The sequence below is a fragment of the Neoarius graeffei genome, chromosome 12 (genome assembly GCF_027579695.1).
Source record: "Neoarius graeffei isolate fNeoGra1 chromosome 12, fNeoGra1.pri, whole genome shotgun sequence".
Lineage (NCBI taxonomy): Eukaryota > Metazoa > Chordata > Actinopteri > Siluriformes > Ariidae > Neoarius > Neoarius graeffei.
The window spans coordinates 65,007,044-65,030,971 of record NC_083580.1 but is presented as its reverse complement, the minus strand read 5'-3'; the positions used below and the strand labels follow the sequence as shown (position 1 = coordinate 65,030,971).

The 23,928-nt window shown below is 41.1% G+C and overlaps 1 protein-coding gene across 3 annotated transcripts in view; it reads right to left on the bottom strand.

The window, feature by feature from the left end:
• stim1b (stromal interaction molecule 1b) overlaps nt 1-23,928 on the bottom strand; it is a 125,648-nt gene that overhangs the window by 88,305 nt on the left and 13,415 nt on the right. The window contains exon 3 of one of the 3 annotated variants that reach the window (XM_060936244.1): nt 16,670-16,786. The exons of the other annotated variants lie outside the window; for them this stretch is intronic. The gene's annotated coding sequence lies outside the window, so the exon portion shown is untranslated. The remainder of the gene's footprint in view (nt 1-16,669; nt 16,787-23,928) is intronic. 3 annotated transcript variants of the gene reach the window in all.

The window sequence follows — 23,928 nt, the reverse complement described above, 5'->3', positions numbered from 1 at the left end:
TTAAACCCTGACCTACGTGTACTACAGGGTTGTAACTCAATAATATAATCTGCATCAGTATTCCGATTTAAACCCGAAGTAAGTGTGGCTTAAGCAGTTTTTTGTTTTGTTTTTTTAAATCAAATATATGAACCCGACAATAACGCGCCAGAAACACCGGGACAAATCCTACAGTAGGTGTAGAAAGCCAGCACAGTTCCTCAACCTCAGCTACATCACTCCAGTTCATAACTGGTCTCAACTAGAGAGGTGTGGGGGACTGTTTTTTTTTTTAAATATCTTAGTGTTATTTTCTAACAAATTTAGTTAGTTCTACATCCAAAAAGTCAGGAACCAATAATAATAGGTTGAGCAAATATATTGATCAGAATATTGTGAGCAAAACCTGCAACAATGTGATACAGCAGCTGGAGAAATGCATACAGCACAAATAAGAACATATAGAACATACAGTCACTGGCCACTTTATTAGGACCACCCATCCACCTGCTGTTTTATGCAGTTCTCTAATCAGCCGATCCCTTGACAGCAGCACAGTGCATAAAATCATGCAGATACAAATCAAGAGCTTCAGTTAATGTTCACGTCAAACATCAGAATGGGAAAAATTGTGAGCTCAAAGTGTGACTTTCACTGTGACATAGGTGTTGGTTTGAGCCAGATGCACTGATTTGAGTATTTCAGAAACTGCTGGGGTATCTCCTGGGGTTTTCACACACACAACAGTCTCTAGAGTTTACACAGAATGGTGTGAAAAACAAAAAACACCGAGTGAGCGACAGTTCTGTGGGTAGAAACAAACGCCTTGTTGATAAGAGAGGTCAGAGGAAAATGGCCAGATTGGTTCAAGCTGCCAGGAAAGATATAGCAACTCATATAAATCACTCTTTACAGCCGTGTTGAGCAGAAAAGCATCTCAGCATGCAACAGCAGAACGCCACACTGGGTTTCACTCCTGCAGCCAAGAACAGGAATCTTAGAATCAATAACAAGTTCCTACTAAATGGCTAGTGAGTGTGTGCTGTAAATAATAAATCCAAAATTGAGTACATGTAGTTTTACTTTCGTTGGTTCTAGACTTTTCGGACAATGCAAACTAGTAGTTTAATTCAAACTGAGGATGAATGAATAAACACTGTAAATGTATTGTGAAGGTTAATGAACACGGTCTTTCTGTGACTCGCTTGCTCTCACCCTCATGAAAGTAAAAACCTCCTGCTCATGTGACTTTTTTTGTTCCATGGAATCTCGGTCACAACCTCTAGTCTCAACCAGGTGCCCTGTGAGCTTTTCTAAAAACAATATGAAGAATAGTGAGCCTCCTATTCATGACCTGTTTAGAACATATGATCGTATGTTCATTCAGAATAATGGATTCATATTCGGTTTCATCCTGAGAAAACTAGCATCAGGATTATTTTTGATCAAGATTACAAAGACTTCTGGGTTGTTTTACAATCAGGGTACACAAGCTAAAAATCACATTCAACACTTATTATCTTCAATATCAAAAGGCTTGACTAAATAAACTTGGTTGTTTATTGTAGCCCTGTGATAGCTCTATTTACCATGCAAAAAAAAAAAAATTGGTGATAACGTTATTTTTGGTGAATGTATGGCAATATGTCATATTTAGCAAAATTACTCGTGTCATTTAGAAAAAGTGCTTTTTTGACCACAGGTAGCTCCAAAAGGGATGCACTTAAATCATTCTTTATACCATAAAACACATATTCGGTTCCATATCATTGGAAACATAGTTAAGTTTTAATGTTGAATGCCAGTAAGTTTTCAGACTATTTTGATCAAATTAGTATGTAATTGTGTCACAAAAATGTCCTCTCCGAGACAGCTAATTTTTCAATATAAAATAACATATCTAAAATGATTATTTTCATCCTAAAATGTGGTCAAGATATTGGGACATAAATATTAGAGACAACTAACACAAAGCTTACAGCCTTATATTTAAAAGCACTATGGAAGTAGTGGATTCTGAATTGTCAAAAAAAAAAAGTCCTCTCCGAGAATCACTTCATTTGTTTCTCCCATCTTATAGCAGACTACACAAAACTACCATACACACATGTCAAAAAATTACCTGAAATCTGTTCTTTAACTTGTCCTTCACTTAAAAACTGCTACAAGAACCAGTTTGAATCAATTTGAATTTTGGACCCCTGTGACACAAACTTTGTACCCTGATTGTAAAACAACCCTTCTATGAGTGGATAAGTATGTCTGTCAAATGTCTCATCTCATCTCATTATCTCTAGCCGCTTTATCCTTCTACAGGGTCGCAGGCAAGCTGGAGCCTATCCCAGCTGACTACGGGCGAAAGGCGGGGTACACCCTGGACAAGTCGCCAGGTCATCGCAGGGCTGACACATAGACACAGACAACCATTCACACTCACATTCACACCTACGGTCAATTTAGAGTCACCAGTTAACCTAACCTGCATGTCTTTGGACTGTGGGGGAAACCGGAGCACCCGGAGGAAACCCACGCGGACACGAGGAGAACATGCAAACTCCGCACAGAAAGGCCCTCGCCAGCCACGGGGCTTGAACCCGGACCTTCTTGCTGTGAGGCGACAGCGCTAACCACTACATCACCGTGCCGCCCTCTGTCAAATGTAGTAATTCTAAATGTAACCAAGGTCTTCAAGGAGTTTGGTGTATTTAAAAACAGGAATATACTCTCTTGACTAAAATGTGGCTCTCATGCAAAGTTTGACAACCCACCCTGCCCCCCAAAAAAACCACACCCGGTCAAAATCCTTTAACAGTGCAACCTGCTTGTTTTACTAATGGTGAAAATTTCAGGGGTGGCACGGTGGTTAGTGCTGTCGCGTCACAACAAGCAGGTTCTGGGATCGAACCTGCTGGTAGACTGGGGCCTTTCTGTGTGGAGTTTGCAGGTTCTTCTCATGCCTGTGTGGGTTTCCTCAGTGGGCTCCTGTTTCCTCCCACAGTCCAAAGATGTGTGGATGAGGTCAACAGGCTATAGTAAATTGCCCATAGATGAGCGAGTGCATGCGTTAGCTCTGTCATAGACTGGTGACCTATCCAGGGTGTACTCCACCTCTCACCCAGAGTCAGCTGGGATTTGCTCCGGCTCCCCCGCGACCCTCAAAAAATAAAGGATGGATGGATCCCGCTTTCAGCATGTCATTAAGAAGACTTTGTACTCTTCACTGTACTAATAATAAAGAAGAGGAAGCCTGAGGTCCCATTGTAAAAATAACACGAACAGCATGAGCGCTGAAGTGAAGTACATACAACTACTGATGTACTATGCAGCAACAGAGCAACTTTTTTTTGACACTATTTATAGACAAACACAGCTGCAGAGTTACTGATGCGCTAGGAGGAAAGTAAAATCAAAAACTGTGGGCATCTTGGAGTAAACTTTTTGATTGACTTTGATGATATGCAAGTAGTAAGATTACTTTAAGTCTGATATAGGGCCTAATAAAAGTACTTATCTGAAATAACGATCTGTAAGAGATTGCTGTGGTTGCAAATTGTGCATCTAGTTGTCTGGAATTTCCCTGCAAACACAAGAGGCTGCTATACGTCAAGTGTGATTAAAAAAAAAAGTGCCTTGAATGAGAACAGTAAAAAGTATCTAAGCCACTCTAAATATAACAGAACCTTGATGATTTAATCAGCTACCACATCATTTGCAATGCTGCTTAAGCACCATGACAAAAAGAAAACCACAATGTACACAGAACTACTGGAAACGTCGCTGTTCTTCAGAACAATCACCATACACCTCAATTATTCACCAAAGCACTCTATAACCAGTATCTGAGTGGGCTGTGACAGCTTGCGACAAATCGCGAACGTCATTCGCGAGGGAGTTTCAAGTGTCTTGAAACATTCGCAGGGCTTCTCAATTTCCTCGCATGAGTCGCAAAGTGTCGCTCCTTCGTCGCTGAAATTTTGAAAATGTTCAAAAAATTCGCGAGACAAAATTTCTCTCAAAATAGCCGCAAATGTGTCGCAAAGCCGTCGCGAACCCTTCTCAAGTCAGTTTCCGTGAGGCTTCCTCTACTTCCCTGCCTGCCAAGGGAAAGCTGGGCTGCGACAGCCTGCGACTAGTTGGAGACACGAGAACTGCGGTAAAATATGCGAATATCAATTCAGTGTGATTCCAAGTGAAAATTGTCGCTAATTCGCATATTTTATCGCAACTGTTGTGTCTCCAACTAGTCACGGGCTGTCGCAGCCCAGTGAGATACTACCCTATGACAACATAAAGTCAGTCAATGGTTACAAATGCACTCAATTTCATTAAAGGAATCTGAACTTACAGTATATACATAACCTAAAATCAGAAAATGTTGGGAGGGTATGGAAAATGCAAATTTTAAATAAACAAACAGTGATTTCTAAATTTACTTTGACTTGGATTTCATTGCAGACAGTATGAACCCAAGATATTTCAGGTTTTGTCTGGTCAACTTCATTTCATTTGTTCATATACATTCATTCCTGCTTTTCAGGCCTGCAACACGTTCAAAAATAAATAAAAACAAAGGGGGGATGGGGCAATTTAGGATTAGTAATGAGGTAAAACAATTAACTCATGATGCGGTTTGAAACGGGTGATGCCAACAGGTGATTCTAATCATGATTTGGTATAAAGTCAGTATCCAGGAAAGGCCTAGTGTTTGAGGAACAAAGGTGGGCTGAGGATCTCCAATTTGTCAACAAACGAATGAGAAAATTATTGAAATGTCTAAAAACAATGTTCCTCAAAAGAAAGATCGGAAGGGATTTGGATTCATCGCCCTCTTTTGTGCATAATATCATTAAATGATTCAAGAAAGCTGGAGGAATTTCAGTGTAAAGGGCAAGGGCGCAAGCCTAAGCTGAACACCCGTGATCGCTGATCCCTCAAACCTTCGCCAAGCACTGGAATATGGAGTTATAGCCACAAATGCCAGTTAAAATTTTACTGTGCAAAAAGGAAGCCTTATGTTAACCGTGTCCAGAAGTACCATTGACGTCTCTGGGCTCGGAGGCATCCGGCATGGCCCATCACTCACTCACTCACTATCCGGAAATTAGCGTCCGTGTATCCACATCAGAGTGGGTCGGACGTCGCATGGAGAACAGCAGCATGCCATCGAGTTCTGTCTTGGGTGTCGCTGGCAGACAGACCAGCAGCCTTCAGATCATTTTTCACGCATTCCTGCCAGGACTTCTGGGGCCTGCCAGAACGTTTACGCCCGGCGACTTCGAGGTGGCATGCGCGATTGATGATGGAGTTGCTACGCTGCACATGGCCAAACCAGCGAAGTCGCCGACGCCTGAGGGTAGACTCCAGGTCCGTCAGACAAAGCCTCCTTCTCAAGATAGATGTGCTCGATCTATCGTCAGGCTTGGTGTGCAAAATCCAACACAGCATGGCCCTCTCATTTCTTTCTAATCTTCCGAGATCACAACTTTTCAGGGGCCAACACTCGCTAGCATAAAGCATAGCACTCCTTACGCAGCTTTCGTACACTTTCCCACAGGTTGATAGAGACAAACACCTGCATGTCAGGACTGGGAGGAGTTCTCTGAACTTGCCCCATGCACATCTAGTTCTTGTGATAGTAGCAGCCTCACAGCCACCACCCGATGTGATGGCGTCACCCAGGTAGCAAAAGGAGTCGACATTTCACACAGTGGAAATGTACTGTGGTCAGATAAATCAATATTCCAGATCTTTTTTGGAAGAAATGGACACCGTGTGTTCCAGACCAAAGATGAAAAGGATCATCCAGGCTGTTACGAGTAACAAGTCCAAAAGCCAGGGTCTGTCATGGTATGGGGTTGTGTCAGTGCCCTTGGCAAAAGTAACTTACACTCCTGTGACGGAGCATTAATGCAGAAAAGTACACTAAGATTTTGGAGTAACATATGCTGCCTTCAAGATGACATCTTTTCCAGGGATATTTCAACAAGATGATGCAAAACCACATTCTGGATAAATTTTTTTTAAAAATGTATTTTTATATACAAAATGAAGACGACAACTCCACAACTGCCAGTTACTCTGTACTGTTGCCACAACTTAAGACCTGTTCGCAGGAACAATAGGACAAAATAACACCTGAAACGCTTCATCACTTGGTGTCTTCGGTCCCTAAACATCTTTTAAGTGTTGGGAGAAGGGATGACAACAATACAAAGTGGTAAATTCTTGACAGTCCCCAATTTTTTTTTTAAATGTATTGCAAGTCAAAATTGAAATGTGTTCATTTTGGAAAAATAATTTTAAAATGTCGTAAAACATCAAATAATGTGCTGCTGTATTCTTTTGAATGCAATGCAGGTCAAAGATTATTTACAAATCACTGATTTCAGTTTTAATTTCAACATACTGTCCCACCTTCTTCTGATTTGGGGTTGTATATAAACTGCTCATCTTGGTTGGGGTCACAAAGGCTCATTGCAGGATACTATGCACACACCCATTCACCGACTCAAGCTCAGCTAAGGGAATTTTGCTTAGCCAGACCACCTACTGGAATGTTTTGGGAGGTGGGTGGAAACTGGAGAATGCGAAGGAAACAGGAACAGACACTGGAAGAACATGAGAAACTCCCCACATATAGTAATTTGAGCTCAGCTGTAAGGCAACCACTGTGCCAATAATTAATGTGAAGTTACAGTGGGGCAAAAAAGTATTTAGTCAGCCACCAATTGTGCAAGTTCTCCCACTTAAAAAGATGAGAGAGGCCTGTAATTTTCATCATAGGTACACTTCAACTATGAGAGACAGAATGGGGGGAAAGAATCCAGGAAATCACATTGTAGGATTTTTAATGAATTAATTGGTAAATTCCTCGGTAAAATAAGTATTTGGTCACCTACAAACAAGCAAGATTTCTGGCTCTCACAGACCTGTAACAACTTCTTTAAGAGGCTCCTCTGTCCTCCACTCGTTACCTGTATTAATGGCACCTGTTTGAACTCGTTATCAGTATAAAAGACACCTGTCCACAACCTCAAACAGTCACACTCCAAACTCCACTATGGCCAAGACCAAAGAGCTGTCAAAGCACACCAGAAACAAAATTGTAGACCTGCACCAGGCTGGGAAGACTGAATCTGCAATAGGTAAGCAGCTTGGTGTGAAGAAATCAACTGTGGGAGCAATTATTAGAAAATGGAAGACATACAAGACCACTGATAATCTCCCTCGATCTGGGGCTCCACGCAAGATCTCACCCCGTGGGGTCAAAATGATCAGAAGAATGGTGAGCAAAAATCCCAGAACCACATGGGGGGACCTAGTGAATGACCTGCAGAGAGCTGGGACCAAAGTAACGAAGGCTACCATCAGTAACACACTACGCCGCCAGGGACTCAAATCCTGCAGTGCCAGACGTGTCCCCCTGCTTAAGCCAGTACATGTCCAGGCCCGTCTGAAGTTTGCTAGAGAGCATTTGGATGATCCAGAAGAGGATTGGGAGAATGTCATATGGTCAGATGAAACCAAAATAGAACTTTTTGGTAAAAACTCAACTTGTCATGTTTGGCGGAGAAAGAATGCTGAGTTGCATCCAAAGAACACCATACCTACTGTGAAGCATGGGGGTGGAAACATGCTTTGGGGCTGTTTTTCTGCAAAGGGACCAGGACGACTGATCCGTGTAAAGGAAAGAATGAATGGGGCCATGTATCGTGAGATTTTGAGTGAAAACCTCCTTCCATCAGCAAGGGCATTGAAGATGAAATGTGGCTGGGTCTTTCAGCATGACAATGATCCCAAACACACCGCCCGGGCAACGAAGGAGTGGCTTCGTAAGAAGCATTTCAAGGTCCTGGAGTGGCCTAGCCAGTCTCCAGATCTCAACCCCATAGAAAATCTTTGGAGGGAGTTGAAAGTCCGTGTTGCTCAGCGACAGCCCCAAAACATCACTGCTCTAGAGGAGATCTGCATGGAGGAATGGGCCAAAATACCAGCAACAGTGTGTGAAAACCTTGTGAAGACTTACAGAAAACATTTGACCTCTGTCATTGCCAACAAAGGGTATATAACAAAGTATTGAGATGAACTTTTGTTATTGACCAAATACTTATTTTCCACCATAATTTGCAAATAAATTCTTTAAAAATCAGACAGACAATGTGATTTTCTGGATATTTTTTTTCTCATTTTGTCTCTCACAGTTGAGGTATACCTATGATGAAAATTACAGGCCTCTCATCTTTTTAAGTGGGAGAACTTGCACAATTGGTGACTGACTAAATACTTTTTTGCCCCACTGTATATTGCGGACAAAGTGTTGTAAAAGAATTTTACACTTCATGAATCAGTTCATCATGCTGAAGAACCTGTTTAGTAGCTTTTTGTTGTTTTCAAAATGCTTAAATATACAAATGACGACATGTAACTAGAAGCATGTATTCATACTGGAAAAATCACAACGTAGTCTACAAAAATCAAACATTGAGATGAATCAAAATGCATTTAAAAAAAAAAAAATCATTTATATGATTCCACCTTAGCACCGTGAAGCAAAATCAAACCGCTTTGTGAAGTGACTAGTAGTTCCCACCTCTCACCGCTAACACAATCTTAAGCCTACTATGACCATGAGCCAATGTGTGCACAATTTTATTGCTCTGCTCTTAACAGGACAAAGTGTTTACATAATTACAAACTGTCACTTGCACAAAAAGATCTGCACTTGACCAATGGAATCCGACACGGATTAGTAAAACACCATTAGTGCTTTTTGTTGCATTCCAGTTAGAGTCCATCAGAGAGCTAATAGTGTGCAAAAACAGAGAGAAGAGTGATCAGTAGTGAAATGTGAAGATCGAGAGGAGTGAAAAACATTTGGTCTGCTTCACTGGAAATGTGGTTTTCCTGAGAAAGCAGCCAGGCCCTGATGGAGCCATGAGGATTTACAGAGCACGAAGCCTTGACGTGTCCCTTCAGCAACGTCCTCTGACCTGCCTGGATAAACATGCACATACAAGCAAAAAGATTAGAATGTTCCCACCCAATGACAAAAAGAGGAATGAAGTCTGCAGAGACTTCTTCAGAACTGACTACAAATCTTCCAACAAAAGTTTCTTTGTTAGAAATATTTTATTGGCCCTTAACAACTGACACCCTTCACACAGTGCGTTAAGATGAAAAGATCTAGAAAGAAATGAAGAGCCTCTTCTTTTCTATAAAAGCTGCGAGTACAATATGTGACAATTCAAAGGATAAACCCAAAAGAGTGATTAAAAAATATATATATATACACAGTGGTGCTTGAAAGTTTGTGAACCCTTTAGAATTTTCTATAGTTCTGCATAAATATGACCTAAAACATTATCAGATTTTCACACAAGTCCTAAAAGTAGATAAAGAGAACCCAGTTAAACAAATGAGACAAAAATATTATACTTGGTCGTTTATTTATTGAGGAAAATGATCCAATATTACATATCTGTGAGTGGCAAAAGTATGTGAACCTCTAGGATGAGCAGGGTGAAATTAGAGTCAGGTGTTTTCAATCAATGGGATGACAATCAGGTGTGAGTGGGCACCCTGTTTTATTTAAAGAACAGGGATCTATCAAAGTCTGATCTTTACAACACACATTTGTGGAAGTATATCATAGCACGAACAAAGGAGATTTCTGAGGACCTCAGAAAAAGCGTTGTTGATGATCATCAGGCTGGAAAAGGTTACGAAACCATCTCTAAAGAGTTTGGACTCCACCAATCCACAGTCAGACAGACTGTGTACAAATGGAGGAAATTCAAGGCCATTTTTACCCTCCCCAGGAGTGGTCGACCAACAAAAATCACTCCAAGAGCAAGGCGTGTAATAGTTGGCAAGGTCACAAAGAACCCCAGGGTAACTTCTAAGCAACTGAAGGCCTCTCTCACATTGGATAATGTTAATGTTCATGAGTCCACCATCAGAACACTGAACAACAATGGTGTGCATGGCAGGGTTGCAAGGAGCAGGGGCGGAGCTAAGGGGTGGCCGGGGGGCGTGGCCACCCCAGGGCACGCCTTGGCCCCGCCCTGGCCACCCCAGGGCCGGACAATAAAATTTATAAAACCGATATGTCCCACGAAATGTTAGTTCCGCCCGCTGGATTTTTGTTCCGCCTATTTGGTTTCTGCGGGGATGCATATTACCGTAGCACAAACATTTTGCGTGTTCAAGCAGTGGGTGGATGAGCAGGTTGTCGTGACGGTGGTGGTATCAGATAGTCATGCTCTAGTCTGACAACACAACAACCTACGAACTATGTGAACGTGCGATTAATTTGGGATGCAAGTTATTCATCTCTTATACTCTCTTCAAGTTCTCACTTTGTAGACATTCAGTTACAATTCTGTCCTCAGACAATTCAGAGTTTCCAGAAATCTCCACTCTGCCCGGGGTTTTCGAAAGTATCTGTTTTCAGCAGGGCTTTGAACCGGTTCAAGGAACGAAAACCGGGAACTTTTTCTATTTCACATGGAACAGAAACTTTATTATTTTTTATGTTCCGGAACAGAAACGCTTATTAAAAATAATGGTAACCGGTTAATACCGGTTTTTATTTCGTTCCTCAAAGTTTCCGTAGCCTACAAATAAAAAAAGTCATTCTTTTCCTGCGCAAGTTTCTATGACCCGCTGGGGTTCACTTCCTGTGTGACGTTCGCTGACTGAATGTAGAGAGCAGGAGGGTGGACTACTATCACGTCTCCACATCTTAAATAAGAGGTAAATATTGCAGTCTATCGTTATTGAAAAACGTCAATTTCAAACACGATATCAATATATTTGTCCACGTTAATGAGAGGCTCGCGAACATTAAATGACGTTAACCTCTGTTAGCCTATCAATGCATAGGGCCTGACTAGCCTTTGGTAACACACTAAACGAATTCTCTTTCATTTTTGGCACTTTTTCTGTTTGTGTAGATGGGAAGACATACTGAGAATCCAAATCGCCAACATTTGAAATAATAATTGTTTTGAATCATTTCTTGTCTTATTTAATGAAGGTTGTAATAGAATTAGCCTACATTTGGCTTAAGCTGGATGAGACAGAGGTGGTGTTTACATTAGACCGTATCCATCTCGTTTTCGTCGCGGATGCACTGTCCATGCACATTAAAACGTCAGGAAACGACTCCACAGGCGGAACAACTTGAATCCGCCAGGGCCCACGTATTCAACCCAGTTCGTATCTGATCCGGTGCTGTGTAAACATTGAGGAATGAGGAAACGCAGTGCTGAGCTCTAGCTGACGTCGTCATTGGACAACGTCACTGTGACATCCACCTTCCTGATTCGCTGGCGTTGGGATCACACACACAGCGGCTCAGTCCCGAATCACTGCTCGTGCGCTTCACTCGCGCGCTCTGTGAGCTGCGCAGGGCCGGAGTGTGCACCCTCCAGAGGGCACTCGCTGTTCAGGGCGGAGTGATTTGGAGCGCAGGATGCCTGCGGAGCCGAGCGTATCCGTGTATTGGCGTTGCTGTGTGCACGCGAATCGTTTTAAAAACGTTAATCTGATGATCTGCTGATACGGTCTAATGTAAACACTACCAGAGACATAATTTTATAGCCATTTGTTAAACAGCTGACAGGGAACGTAATTAACCATTCCGGGAACGAAATTTTTTTGTTCTAACCGGTTCGGGAACGTCTATTTAAAATGGTGGAACCCAAAACCGGAAACGTTAAAATTCCGTTTCTGTTCGGAACGAACCAATAGGAAAAAAATTCTAGTTCAAAGCCCTGGTTTTCAGTGACTGAAACCATCGTTTACATGCAACCGTATAGATAAATATGCATCTTTATAGATATCCGGCTACAGTGGGATTTGTGCTGTGTGCACACATAGACAGATATAGAGAAAATATAGAGACGCTGTGTGATGTTTATATTAATGTGTGTGAGATGTTGTGCGTTACTGGTGGGAGTACACATTGATTAATAATTGTCACACTCGTACACACACACACACACACACACACACACACACACACAACACTCATGCATTCTCTCAACACACACTCTCCCCCTACCCCTCTCTCACACCACTCATACACAACACTTATGCACTCTCTTAACACACACCACTCATGCACCACATTTCTATATTTACATGTAACACACTCACTCATACACAACACTTATGCACTCTCTTAACACACTGTCTATCTCACTCTCACACACAATTTGTGCACTACATTTCTATATTTACATGTAACATTCATATACTCTCAACACACACACAACTCATGCACTAAATTTTTATATTTAAATGTAACTCATGCACTGTCTTAACTCTCTCTCTCACTCATATATGAACAAGTACTTCACTCTCTTAACACACACTATGTCTTTCTCTCACTCACTATAAGATACAACTCATGCACTCTCAACACACACCCTCTCTTACACACACACACCACTCATGCACTACATTTCTATATTCACATATAACACACACAACACTCATGCACTGAACATACACACTCTCACACACACAACTTATGCACTTCATTTTTGTATTTACATGTAACATATCTACACACACACAATTCGTATACTACAGGCTCATCTATATCTACATGCAGTGCACATACACCCCCCCCCCCCACACACACACACACACACCACTCATGCACTATACCTCATCTATGTCATGTGTTACATCAGTGTAACACTTTCACTCACTCACTCACACACACGCATTTTGTAACTCGACACATTTAGTTTGTACAATATTTACAATGGACAATATCACATGTTGTAAGTGTTTACGTATGTTGTATGTATGAGTTAAGTATACAAGTATTTTCCTTTTCCTGAGCAAAGCACTCTTTATTCAAGCCTGACTAATATCCTTACTACTTCCCAGGTGCCTGGGACAGGTGATCTTTTAGTTTTTACTTTTGCATTTTAGTAGTGATCATTAAAATCCTGATGCTTAACTAAACAAGTTGGATGGTTTCTTTGTTTTGCAGATGCTTTATGTTACATAAATTAATACATTAATTTCTGACCTCTTGGCTCACATGGGTTTTGTTCATGAGTTAGGCACCAGATATGCCACCAGATACATCAGAATACAGGAAATCAAATCTAGCTAATTCAAAATTTCCTGGGGGAGGACCCCCCCCGCTTTATTTAGTCACAGCATGGCCACCCCTTGTATATCCTTGGCCCCCCTTCGGCCACCCCATGTAAAAAATCCTGGCTACGCCACTGGCAAGGAGAAAGCCACTGCTGTCCAAAAAGAACATTGCTGCTCGTCTGCAGTTTGCTAAAGATCACATGGACAAGCCAGAAGGCTATTGGAAAAATGTTTTGTGGACGGATGAGACCAAAATAGAACTTTTTGGTTTAAATGAGAAGCGTTATGTTTGGAGAAAGGAAAACACTGCATTCCAGCATAAGAACCTGATCCCATCTGTGAAACATGGTGGTGGTAGTATCATGGTTTGGGCTTGTTTTGCTGCATCTGGGCCAGGACGGCTTGCCATCATTGATGGAACAATGAATTCTGAATTATACCAGCGAATTCTAAAGGAAAATGTCAGGACATCTGTCCATGAACTGAATCTCAAGAGAAGGTGGGTCATGCAGCAAGACAATGACCCTAAGCACACAAGTCGTTCTACCAAAGAATGGTTAAAGAAGAATAAAGTTAATGTTTTGGAATGGCCAAGTCAAAGTCCTGACCTTAAGCCAATCGAAATGTTGTGGAAGGACCTGAAGCGAGCAGTTCATGTGAGGAAACCCACCAACATCCCAGAGTTGAAGCTGTTCTGTACGGAGGAACGGGCTAAAATTCTTCCAAGCTGGTGTGCAGGACTGATCAACAGTTACTGGAAACGTTTAGTTGCAGTTATTGCTGCACAAGGGGGTCACACCAGATACTGAAAGCAAAGGTTCACATACTTTTGCCACTCACAGATATGTAATATTGGATCATTTTCCTCAATAAATAAACGACCAAGTATAATATTTTTGTCTCATTTGTTTAACTGGGTTCTCTTTATCTACTTTTAGGACTTGTGTGAAAATCTGATGATGTTTTAGGTCATATTTATGCAGAAATATAGAAAATTCTAAAGGGTTCACAAACTTTCAAGCACCACTGTACCATATATAAAGAACAAGCAGTGCTGCAGTCCCTGAAAGCACACTGTATTTGTATGTACTCTTTTCCAACACATGCAATAATCATGACTGAGTTCAAAGTCAAAGCACGTTCAGGCACTGATTTACAAAGATCCAAAATAATGAGCGCTAATTTGCATGTGCAGTGGGATACAACACACTATGTTTACAAATAGCGATTGTGTTATGGGCGATTTATAGAACGTCTGAGTGAACATGATGTGTAATGTCAGCCAAGGAAGCAATATGCAAATGTGACTTCGAGCCATGATTTAAGGCCCGGTCCCACAACACCGATAACTATACCTCTGCCTGCATTTAGTTCCAGTCTGGAGCAGTCACACCACAACTATAATATCGCTTGGTCCTGCCACTCAGGTAAATAAATGCATGCAACTTAGGAATAGTCCTGGAAGTTTTTTCCAAGTAGTAGCACATTATTCCAGGTCATACTGTACAGCCTGGACTTCAAAACAACCCATGCACATACTCTGGTGGTTGACAAAATACAGATAGGTCATGGATTACGGAAATATAATAAAAAAGGATACAAAATACGGAGTGGTTACGGATTTTAATACGGATGCTAATAATTTAGGGATTGGTCATGGACGTTTCAGTATATTACAGACTGGTTACAGATTTCATACGGATGATGCATCACAGATAAAAAAATTAAGAAGTCGTCGAAAACAATTAAATGTTTGGACTGCCGAAGTTCATAATTAAAATATTTTACCTGCGTTTATATGTTTACTTTATTAATTTACTATTGATATTTCAGAGAAAATCATACATCTATGAAGCTGGACTCTCTGGTGATGCTGGCAGAGAAGACGACTATGGACAAAATACTAAACATCATGGACGATGCCAGTCACCCTCTGCACACCGTCATCAGCAACCAGAGGAGCCTGTTCAGTGACAGAATGCTCCTTCCCAAGTGCAGGACTAACAGAATTAAAAACTCCTTTGTCCCGCACGCCATCAGACTGTACAACTCCTCTCTGGGGGGGTAACAGGAGGACAGAGGACGGGAAGGAGCAGTAGCCTAGCCTAATAATAAACAATACTGGACAATATGCAATATAATGTGCAATACCTCTTCCGTTCACCCTCCCCCCAGATGTTCTTTTTTATATTTGTATATGTAAAGTTTTCTCTATTTCTATTCATCCTGTAATGATGCTACTGGAATTTTAATCTCCCTGAAGGAACCCGCCCAAAGGGATCAATAAAGTTCTATCTAATCTAATCGAATAGATCCGTGTTTTGTATTTTTTTTATTTTCCGTGAATCCGTATTCCACGATTTCATGATGCAACATGGATGTACAAAGATCTCATTATCTCTAGCCGCTTTATCCTGTTCTACAGGGTCGCAGGCAAGCTGGAGCCTATCCCAGCTGACTACGGGCAAAAGGCGGGGTACACCCTGGACAAGTCGCCAGGTCATCACAGGGCTGACACATAGACACAGACAACCATTCACACTCACATTCACACCTACGGTCAATTTAGAGTCACCAGTTAACCTAACCTGCATGTCTTTGGACTGTGGGGGAAACCGGAGCACCCGGAGGAAACCCACGTGGACACGGGGAGAACATGCAAACTCCGCACAGAAAGGCCCTCATCGGCCATGGGGCTCGAACCCAGACCTTCTTGCTGTGAGGTGACAGCGCTAACCACTACACCACCGTGCCGCCCTCCATGGAAACACGAAAAATTAAAATTTCTCAGCATGAAAAGGCACATCTACATCACCTTGTTAACATGTATACCAAGTTTCAAATCCATATCCTGAATAGTTTTGGATATATGCTCCGGAAACGAACATTGCTCTTAGAAACTAAGTCAAAATCTATTTTTTATGTAAAAATTTTTTCAAAAACCCAAACTAGCAAAAGGCACCAGTTCACATGTTGCTTGATATGTACAGTATGCAAGGTTTCATAAAGATATCTTCAGTAGTTTTAAAGATATGACCCATAAACAGAAACGTGACTGGATGGACAGCCAGACCCTGTTTACACTAGTACCCTAGAATGCTGGTGTATTCGATTCATGAAAAGCAGCATGCTTAGAGATGCAGGATTTTTTTTTCCACCCTTGTAGCATCTACTGATTTGAGATAAAGGAGGTGGTACTTTTTCAAGAGGAGGAAGTGTGGGCTTGACTGAATTGAAATGTTTATTACACCTCACATAATACAAGAGGTATTTTATGACATAGCTTATTAATATGCAGCCTGTTGAATGTATTGTCTCAAAAGCCCTGCATCAAACACTGCTATATGACACGCCATAGCGTTACACTCCTATGTGATATGTCCAATTAATGTTCACTATTACAAAAATATTATATTCTAAAAATTTTGGCCCACCCCTGCCACCCACCTGTATGTGAATATAAAGTGAGCAAAAGAGTTAAACCTGCTGCAGCGTGAATAACGTGTGGGTGGAGCACAGAGGACGGCAGGACAGAGATCAAGGTTAACAGAAGGCTTTATTGCCGTACTTTTCAGTCGGACAATGTAACCCAACAGTCAGAGACACGCGCGCACACACACTGTAGTCTCCTCTGGGGAAGCTCCCCTCCGCTCTCCCTCTCCCTCCTTAAGTAGGGCGCGGTTTACTGGGGAAAACACACACACAGGTTAATTACCCTCAGGTGTAGCGATTCTGCCACTTACCTTCCCCGACTCCGCCCTCATCTCACAGACTGGCGCTTGACCACGCCCCCGCTGCCACACCTGCATATCAGGGCTACTTCAGAAACAGGGCCGGGAACCTAATAAGTCTGGAAACAGCTGGCTGCCACCTTGAGAAATTCAGGCTAAAGCACTGTTTCTACTGAGCCAAGGCTTACTAGGATGTAAGCTAGCTGCATTTTTCTCTTTGGATAGACAGTTATTCTAATCTATCTACAATATATGGTTATGACACTTTCCAGACTATATGATGGGCGGCATGGTGGTGCAGTGGTTAGCACTCTTGCCTCACAGCAAGAAGGTTCTGGGTTTGAGCCCAGCAGCCGACGGGGGCCTTTCTGTGTGGAGTTTACATGTGTCTGCGTGGGTTTCCTCCGGGTGTTCTGGTTTCCCCCAAAGACATGCAGTTAGGCTAACTGGCTACTCTAAATTGTCCATTGATCAAGCTTGGGCTCTGCCAAGTTTAAAATGCCCTAGACACACCAATGATGGACTGTTAAAACGTCATCAGTGGTGCCTTTGCAAGCTATGGGACAAAGATGACGACCATATGATCCTCCAACAGGTGCTATGAATTCTACAGCAGAGTAATATACACTATGGCCAAAGGTTTGTAGACACCCAATCAAATCACACCCATATGTGCTTTTCGAACATCCCATTCCAGATTTAACCCCCTCTTTGCTGTTATTATAACCATTTTTCTGGGAAGGCTTTCCACTAAGTTTTGGAACACAACTGTGGGGATTTGTGTTCATTCAGCCACAAGAGCATTAATGCGGTCAGGTGAGGAGGTCTGAGGTGCAGTCAGTGTTGCAATTCATCCCAAAGGTGTTCAGTGGGGTTGAGGTCAGGGCTCTGTGCAGGCCACTCAAGCTCTTCTACACCAACCTTGACAAACCATGGAGCTCTCATCGTGCACAGGAGCATTGTCATGCTGGGACAGATTTGGGCAGCTTAGTTCCAGTGAAGGGAAATTAATTCTACAACATACAAAGACATTCTAGGCAATTGTGTGCTTCATCCTTTGTGGCAATAGCTTGTGGAAGGCCCACATACGAGTGCAATGGTCAGGTATCCACATAGTGTATTGTATATCCCATCATTTCTGCATTGGCTTTACTGTAAAATAACCATTAGTTAGTATAATTATGGTCAAAGTGCTACTCCATCAATTACAGCATGGCTACAGGAATTTATATTACTATTGGCTTGGCAACAACTAAAAACTGAAAAGTCCACAGCTACCCCAGCTATAATTTACATCATCATAGCAGCAGGAATCAAACAAACACACAAACAAACATGACTTAAACGATTCCAAAAAAGTTGGGACAAAAGTACAAATTGTGAATAAAAACGGAATGCAATAATTTGCAAATCTCAAAAACTGATATTGTATTCACAATAGAACATAAACAACATATCAAATGTCGAAAGTGAGACATTTTGAAATTTCATGCAAAATATTGGCTCATTTGAAATTTCATGACAGCAACACATCTCAAAAAAGTTGGGACTGGGACAATAAGAGGCTGGAAAAGTTAAAGGTACAAAAAAGGAACAGCTGGAGGACCAAATTACAACTCATTAGGTCAATTGGCAATAGGCCATTAACATGACTGGGTATAAAAAGAGCATCTTCGGGGGCATCGTGGCTCAGGTGGATGGGGCGCCGTGCCGTGGGTCCGGGGACCCGGGTTCGGTTCCGGCCCAGGGTCGTTTCCCGGTCCCTCCCCGTCTCTCTCTCTCCCACTCGTTTCCTGTCTCTGCACTGTCCTGTCCAATAATGAGGGTGAAAAAAAGCCCAAAAAAAATCTTAAAAAAAAAAAAAAAAGAGCATCTTGGAGTGGCAGCGGCTCTCAGAAGTAAAGATGGGAAGAGGATCACCAATCCCCCTAATTCTGCGCCGACAAATAGTGGAGCAATATCAGAAAGGAGTTCGACAGTGTAAAATTGCAAAGAGTTTGAACATATCATCTACAGTGCATAATATCATCAAAAGATTCAGAGAATCTGGAAGAATCTCTGTGCGTAAGGGTCAAGGCCGGAAAACCATACTGGGTGCCCGTGATCTTCGGGCCCTTAGACGGCACTGCATCACATACAGGCATGCTTCTATATTGGAAATCACAAAATGGGCTCAGGAATATTTCCAGAGAACATTATCTGTGAACACAATTCACCGTGCCATCCGCTGTTGCCAGCTAAAACTCTATAGCTCAAAGAAGCAGCCGTATCCAAACGTGATCCAGAAGCGCAGACGTCTTCTCTGGGCCAAGGCTCATTTAAAATGGACTGTGGCAAAGTGGAAAACTGTTCTGTGGTCAGACGAATCAAAACGTGAAGTTCTTTATGGAAATCAGGGACGCTGTGTTGTTTGGACTAAAGAAGAGAAGGACGACCCAAGTTGTTATCAGCGCTCAGTTCAGAAGCCTGCATCTCTGATGGTATGGGGTTGCATTAGTGCGTGTGGCATGGGCAATTTACACATCTGGAAAGACACCATCAATGCTGAAAGGTATATCCAGGTTCTAGAGCAACATATGCTCCCATCCAGACGACGTCTCTTTCTGGGAAGACCTTGCAGTTTCCAACATGACAATGCCAAACCACATACTGCATCATTTACAGCATCATGGCTGCATAGAAGAAGGGTCCGGGTACTGAACTGGCCAGCCTGCAGTCCAGATCTTTCACCCATAGAAAACATTTGGCGCATCATAAAACGGAAGATACGACAAAAAAGACCTAAGACAGTTGAGCAACTAGAATCCTACATTAGACAAGACTGGGTTAACATTCCTATCCCTAAACTTGAGCAACTTGTCTCCTCAGTCCCCAGACGTTTACAGACTGTTGTAAAGAGAAAAGGGGATGTCTCACAGTGGTAAACATGGCCTTGTCCCAACTTTGAGATGTGTTGTTGTCATGAAATTTAAAATCACCTAATTTTTCTCTTTAAATGATAAATGTTTAAACTGAGAAAATGTATGTCATCTGTGTTCTATTCTGAATAAAATATGGAATTTTGAAACTTCCACATCATTGCATTCTGTTTTTATTTACAATTTGTACTTTGTCCCAACTTTTTTGGAATCGGGGTTGTAAATTGCAAGGTTTCAAAATGAAACAGTGTCATAAGGTAAGGAATTAAATCCAGAAATGTAGTAAAGGTTTTATGCTGCATATGCTACTGCATGACCCATAAAGAGACTAAGCAGGTTAAGCCCGAGTAAATTTGTTTTCCCAGGGTGTAGCCATTAGATTCCCTTGTTTAACACAAAGGCTGGCCAAACTGTAAATGCGAGGTCAACATTAGAAGTTGGATACACATGCACATTTAAGCCAACACTAAGCTACTGCACCCGTTTGGGCAAGTATTCAATATTTTGCAAACACAGACCCACATAGTCCCACAAGTCTTAAAAAGATCATTTTATCGGTTACTTCCTCATTCTGTTAGGACTGGTGTGTTTAAACATCTTTTAAATCATAATGAGAGCAAAATGTAAACATGCCCGTCTATAAACATTATAAAACTAAAACTGGGAAAGTACATGTAGGTTTCATGGTTAGCCACTGTGTGCGACTTGATTATCGCTCCAGTGACATTTTCAGAACATAGTTAAAAATGCATTTCTATCCATTACCACCTATGCATCATCATCATCATCATTCTGTAAACATCCTAAAGTAGTATTAGCCTAAAAACATCTCAGGAAAAAAGTGGGATAATGGCCACTACAATGGCTCTCAGAAGCAACTGCTATTGTACTGTCTCTTATACAAACCAAATGTTTTAGGTCTGCCAGTAACTTGGTATAAATGAACCCAAACCTACAATTTTTGATTGCATCGTTTCTATTCTAGCAAACAGAAATAAAATCTCTTCTGCTGACACACATGACACCATAATTATGATTGTCATGGACCTTGTCATTTTTAAACTGTGACACCTCTAAACCTGAACACAAGTAAAATAGGCAGCACAGGACTTCAAACCACTTCCTGTCGTTCTAAATACTAAATAGGACAGTCAACACCTGGCAACGCTGAGAATAAATGATTGTTTACTTAATAATCTTCCTAAATACCTTTTGTCTCAACATCTGGCTTAAAACACAGAAAAACAACAACTGTATTATTATGTTTTAAAATTAAGACTGCTCGTAAAATAGAGCCCCATGTTCTCAATGCATTCTATTTGTTTATTTATTTGATTGCTTTTTTTTTTGCTTGTTCTTTTATTTGTTTAGAATGTCTCCTTCCGTCCAATGTTATTTCATGCTTTTTTATTCTTAATTTAATAAACCGTATCCAATTTGACTGCAATTCATTCAATGAAGGCAACAAGAACGCTACATTTACGAATATGCGTCCTAATGCGTCATTTCCATTTGTCAAGCTAATTCACATGATCTTGTTGATGTCTGGATGATGGACGTCATGTACACTGTGATGCATTTGTACAAGGGCATGCGTCATTCAAAACATGAGCGGTAGAACAACCATCCAGCCATTCTCTATACCACTTATCCATTCCGGTTCATGGGTAAGCTGAAGCCAATCGCAGCTGACGCTGGCCGAAAGGCAGAGTTCACCCTGGACAGGTCACCAATCTATCATGGGGCTCACACAGAGAGAAAGACAACCATTCACCCTCACATTCACACCTATGGACATTTTAGAGTAGCCAGTAGATCGAATCTGCACGTCTTTGGACTGTGGGAGAAAATCGGGAGCACCTGGAGCAAACCCATGTGGTAAAACATACAGTTTAAGACTATTTGAATTGTGCAAAAATGTTTAGAAATGCATATTTAAAAAAAAAAAAAGGGTTGTCACAATTTCGTCACTATCCCATGTTCTCTGCATTGCAGAAATGCTCTGCTGTTTATATTTATATATATATATATATATATATATATATTTATATATATATATATATATATATATATATATATATATATATATATATATATATATATATATAAAAAAGACAAAAACCCTGTTGGATACACAGTAAGTGTTGAATAATTAAAAAGTGCTCACTGCAAAGTCATCTGAAATTTTCAAATTAAAAAAAAAAATTTTTTAATTGTGCATGGCATTTTCCTATGTCTCGCAAGAACATCATGTGGATCAGATGTGAACATTTTGATGTGCTGAGGATCGCTTTTCTCCATTTTGGAACCATTTTTCTACCTATTGAGGTAAACATTTTGGCCCTGTGGAAATAGCTAAACGCGAGGAGCTTTAACTAATTAGCATAATTACGTAACTGTGTCACACCAAGATGGTGATGCGCCGAAAACATTGTGACTCTGCATCAACCTCGGAGAGTTTTGAGTTGCAGACATGTAATTTGTGGTCGACATTCACGAATAGATCCATGAAACAAAAGACGAATGTATCTTTTCTCTGTTACCGCTTTTGTGTTATCGTTTCTTTCTCTGTAAGATCAAAACATTAGGTGTATAACTCCATGCTCACTACCGTGGAGTCAAGTCCATGCATTCTAAGCCCAAGATAGCTAAGCGCTAGCTAGAATGATTTAGTTATATGTCCAGAAAAATGACAAATGTCATCTAACCTTGCTCTATCTTGTAGTTGCACTCACTAGGCAGGCTTTCCTTTTCTTTTCCGCTGGCTTTTAGCTGGCAGGAGAGCCCAAGCCGCCATGTTTGCCCATGCAGACTTGTTTTTGTTAAAAGTAATCTCCGCAATCGTAAAATGCGTGACATTTTATCTCAGCAAAACATTTACACACAGGCTACACGGTGTGTGCATCAGCGAAACTTCTTGAAACTCCAACAGCTATAGAATTAGAACATTTTGCCCAGAATTCAACTTTGCAGTCAGAACCTTTAAATAAGAAACCAGATTTCTTTCCTTATCAGAAACGAGACAGAACAGCGGATTGGTTTTTGAAATAAAAGGTGGCGCAGGCTCTCAGAGGGTCTTATTGATATTTGAGAGTAAATATTAGAAGGCGGCAGGAGGTGGCTGATGAGTTGGGTATTTGTGCAAGTTTCATCTCTTTTCCAGACCATAACCAACTATCACAGACTATACAGAATGCATACTGTACACACCAGACAGCTAAAAGGGCAAGAAGACAATATGACAACAGCATGTACAGCAAATTAGCATGACATTTCACAACTATTTAATCAGAAGTCGAGTTCACTCAACCTAGGATTATAGTTACTGAAGTTGCCTCAAAGCTTCAAGCTATATCAGGTCATCACTAACCAGAAAGTTTCCCTTACTGTAAGTCAGTTCCTTAAAAAGGAGAACTTTGCATTGTATCTCCTTCCAGGAGAAATTAGGAAATTTCTCTCTCTCATTACACAATCAGTCTGTATAACGAGAAGCTTTCCATTTCTGAGAACCATTAACGAAGAATTCTGGTTTTCGTTTACATGTACTCTAATGCAAACAAATAGAAAATTAGTAACCACAGAGGAGGCTTCAATCTCCTGAATGCAGCACTGAGAGGAAACTCTGCACTGCAAAGATATCAACTGTGTCTTAAGCCTGGTGTGGAATAGAAGCTGAAATTTGTGTTAAACATGTTTTTGGCATTTACAAGTAACTGTAGATCTTTTGACGCATAGTATCGTATCATGAACATATTTATGGAAAACTACAGTTGTTCTATTGTGGCATATATGAATATGAAATAAGGTTTTACACCGGCTGTTTGGTTTACTTTCATTTCCCTTCTAACGGTCTCCCAGTAAAGACACAATGTAGGTGATATAAACCAACTCTATTAAAAAAGCTTTCAAAACATCCATCATTCCGTGATTACTGGAAATGTTTAAAAAGCTGGTGTAGATTTAAACAATGGCCCTTTTTTTGTCACCACTTTTGTCCCCAGGAATTTGTGTTATGCTCATGGACTAATTTGTATTTATCAAGTAAAATCAGTGTCTAAATATTACTAGACATGATTCATACCAATATGAATTTTTCACCCCCTGACAGGTCAATACACCATTCTCCACTCTCATCCTACAACCACAGTTTTCATTTCTTACCCCTTTTCCACCAAATC